This window comes from Melospiza melodia, chromosome 5 (assembly GCF_035770615.1).
Source record: "Melospiza melodia melodia isolate bMelMel2 chromosome 5, bMelMel2.pri, whole genome shotgun sequence".
Classification (NCBI taxonomy): Eukaryota; Metazoa; Chordata; class Aves; order Passeriformes; family Passerellidae; genus Melospiza; species Melospiza melodia.
Genome location: NC_086198.1, coordinates 90,005,781 through 90,008,815, shown reverse-complemented (window position 1 = coordinate 90,008,815; position 3,035 = coordinate 90,005,781). Strand labels below are relative to the sequence as shown.

General features: G+C 61.9%; 1 long non-coding RNA gene across 1 annotated transcript; it reads right to left on the bottom strand.

The window, feature by feature from the left end:
• Positions 1-315: 315 nt before the first annotated feature.
• LOC134418847 (uncharacterized) lies at positions 316-2,221 on the bottom strand. Its single transcript, XR_010027869.1, has 3 exons — positions 1,888-2,221; positions 1,730-1,758; positions 316-965 (listed from the first exon to the last, which is right to left on the bottom strand). It is a non-coding gene; the product is annotated as an uncharacterized LOC134418847 (long non-coding RNA).
• Positions 2,222-3,035: the final 814 nt, after the last annotated feature.

The following is a 3,035-nucleotide window of genomic DNA, read 5'->3' as shown; positions in this document are numbered from 1 at the left end:
TGGCCGGCGAGAAGGAACGGGGCCGGGCAGGAGCGGCGCCCGCGGGAGGAGCAGGTGGCAGAGCAGAGGAGGAAAAGCTGCAGCGCTTTGAAGTCTGGTCAACTTTTAACGTGGGGCCGAGCCCTGCCCGCTCCGGGCCCGGGGCCGCGCTCCCGGCGGTGCCTTTTGATGGCGGGGCCGCTGCGTTACCGATTAACGACGAGGGGACAGCGGCTGCGGGGCCGGCCCGGGGACACCGCTCCGCTCCGGGGACACCGCCTGGCTCCGGGGACACCGCTCCGCTCCGGGGACATCGCCGGGCTCCGGGGACATCGCCTGGCTCCGGGGACACCGCTCCGCTCCGGGGACATCGCCTGGCTCCGGGGACACCGCTCGGCATTGGGGACATCGCTCCGCTCGGGGACACGGCCCGGCTCGGGGACACCGCCGGGCTCCGGGGACACCGCTCTGCTCGGGGAAAGCACCTGCGGGCTCTGATTCTGGGGTGCGGATGGACACGGACACAGAGTGGCTCCGCTGTCCCTCTGCCACCCCGTAAATGACCATTTACCCCCATCCCGCCGCCGGTGCTCGGTGTCTGTCCTGTCCCTCTTTCCCTCTCCTTTTCCTCCTCTCTCGTTTGCTCCTTGCAGGACGCCCCGGTTGGGTTTTCCAGACCCCCCTTTGCCCCCGATCGCGGTGCAGCCGCTCCTGCCCGGCCCCTGAGGGCCCTCGGCTGCGCTCGCACGGCCGGCGGCTCTTTCGTTAGAAAGGAAAATGGATTTTTCCCCTTCCCGGAGCTGTTCCCGGCCGGAATCCCGCGGGGAGGATCCATCCCGGTTCCCCTCTCCGGGCATTCCGCGGATAAAGTTTTCCTCTCCAGCCAGGGGCATCTCCAGCCCGAGCAAGACCCCGGCTCGGCGGCTCCGGGTTCATTCCCGAAGGGATAAAAATCCTGCTTGAGCTCTCCTGGAGCTGGGACAGGCCTGGGAGCAGAGGGGAAAAAGAAATTTAAAGATAAATTTGGGGTTCTTGGTCGGTTCCAGCGTAGCAGCTCCGCGGTTCCCTTCGGAGCATCCGAGCCTCGCCTGGACACTGAGCCGGGGCTGAAAACCACCGGGGCGAGATGGGGAAAGCCCAAAATCAGGTGAAGGGTTTGTAAATTCCCTAGAGGGGCATTCACCCCAAAGCGGAGCCGGACAATGCTCGGCTGCGGCCGGGGAGCCCGGGGCAGCTGCGGGCACCGGGGATCCCGCGGGGAGCAGCCGCAGCCCGGCCGCCTTTCCCGCTGGTCTCCCTCGGAAGATGCTGAAATGAGGGAGATCCGCACGAAACGAAATCCCGGCCCCGCGCCGCGCTCCGGGGCCGCGGATCCCGCAACGCCCGCTCCGCACCCGCGGCTGCCGCAGGGCAGGGCCGGAGGGGCCGCGTCCCCTCCCCGGCCCCGGGGGCAGCGAAAAGGTGGAGAGGAAAAAAAAAATAAAAGGAGAGAAAAACAGAAATTCAATTGAATTCAGTTGGATTAAATTGATTTAAATGAAATTCCACAAACGGTCCGGAACCGGGCAGTTTCCGCGGCTGAGCCGAGCTGTCCCCGTGTCCCCTTCTCCTTCCCCTTCCCGACCCCATCCCTTCCCCTTCCTCCCCATCCCTTCCCTTCCCCTTCTTCCCATCCCTTCCCTTCCCTTCCCTTCCCATCCCCGTCCCCCCGCGGCTCCGCTCCCGCTGCCCTCTCCGCCAGCTCTCTCACCCAACTCCTCTTCCTTATTTCCACTTTTCCTATTAAAAAAAAAAAAAAGGAAATATATATTTTAAAATCTATTTATAAAATATTTCGAATGTCGATTATTTTTTTTTTCCTCTCTCTTTCTTGCGGAAACGAAAATAAAAATTAAAAAAAAAAAAAACCGCTTTGCCGACGCTCTCGCTCCATTTTTAGGTTTTCAGTTCTCTGGGATTTCGCGGAATTTTGCTTTTCCTGCCCCCATCCTTCTCCCCGCAGCCTCTTGCGGGAGCGAGTCCGCGCAGCGCCCGCGGGCGCGCAGCAGCGCTCTGCTCTCCGCGGGGGGAAGGATCCCGCGCGGAGCATTTCGATCCAGCCAAGTGGAAAATAGACTTTCAACCCCCTTTGTGCGGGAGGGGAGGGCTGGCCCCCGCCTCCGCGGCCCGACCAAACTCCGAGCAGAGCCAAACTGCGGAGTGAACTCGGGACCGGCCCGCGCAGGGGCTGCGCGCCCGCGCATCCCCCGCGCCGGGCAAAACGGCCAAAATTGCCACTTTTGGGAGATTTGGTTGGTTTTTCTTTTTCCCTCCCATCCCTGGAGCAGGATCGGAGCGGTGGGAAGAGGTTTCGGCCGGGGGAAGGGGGACACGCGGAGGGGAGCGGAGCTTGCGCGGGATGGGAGAGGAAGGGGAAGCTTCACCTGTGCTGCCCCCGCGGGCCGGGATCCGCTCCGCCGCTGAGGGCAGGGCTGGTTCATTCATTTAAATAGGAAAAAAAAAAAAAAGACAAAAAAAAAAAAAAAAAAAAAGGAAAAAAGAAAACCAAAAGAAGAAGAAAAAATGAGGAATTTTAAAGGATTTTTAAATTTTCTTTTTTTAATACGGAGGGAACCCCCCCGCCCAGCCCCGCGCAGCCGGAGCCCTTTTGCCACAAGTTCGCGGCGCGCCGGCGGGAGCGGCTCCAGTCCAGTTTTTCGGGCGCTCTCTGCGTCCTTTTGCCTCCTCTGCCTCCCCTTCCTGCCCCATCTCCCCGTGTCCTCCGCTGCCTCTCCTTGTCCTCCCCTGCCCGTCCGTACCTCCCGTGCCTCCCCCGGCCTCCCCTGACTCTTCCTGGCTGCCCTTGTCCTCCCCCGGCCTCCTCTTGCTTCCCTTTGCTTCCCCTGCCTGTCCTTACCTTCCTCTGCCTCCTCTTCCTCCCACTGCCCGTCCTGTCCGTCCCTGCTCTCCCCATCCTACCCCGACCCATCCCTACCTTGATCTGCTCTCCCATCCCATCTCTACTTTCCCCCGCTCTTCCATCCCGGCCCTGCCTCCTCTGGCTTCCCCATCCCGGC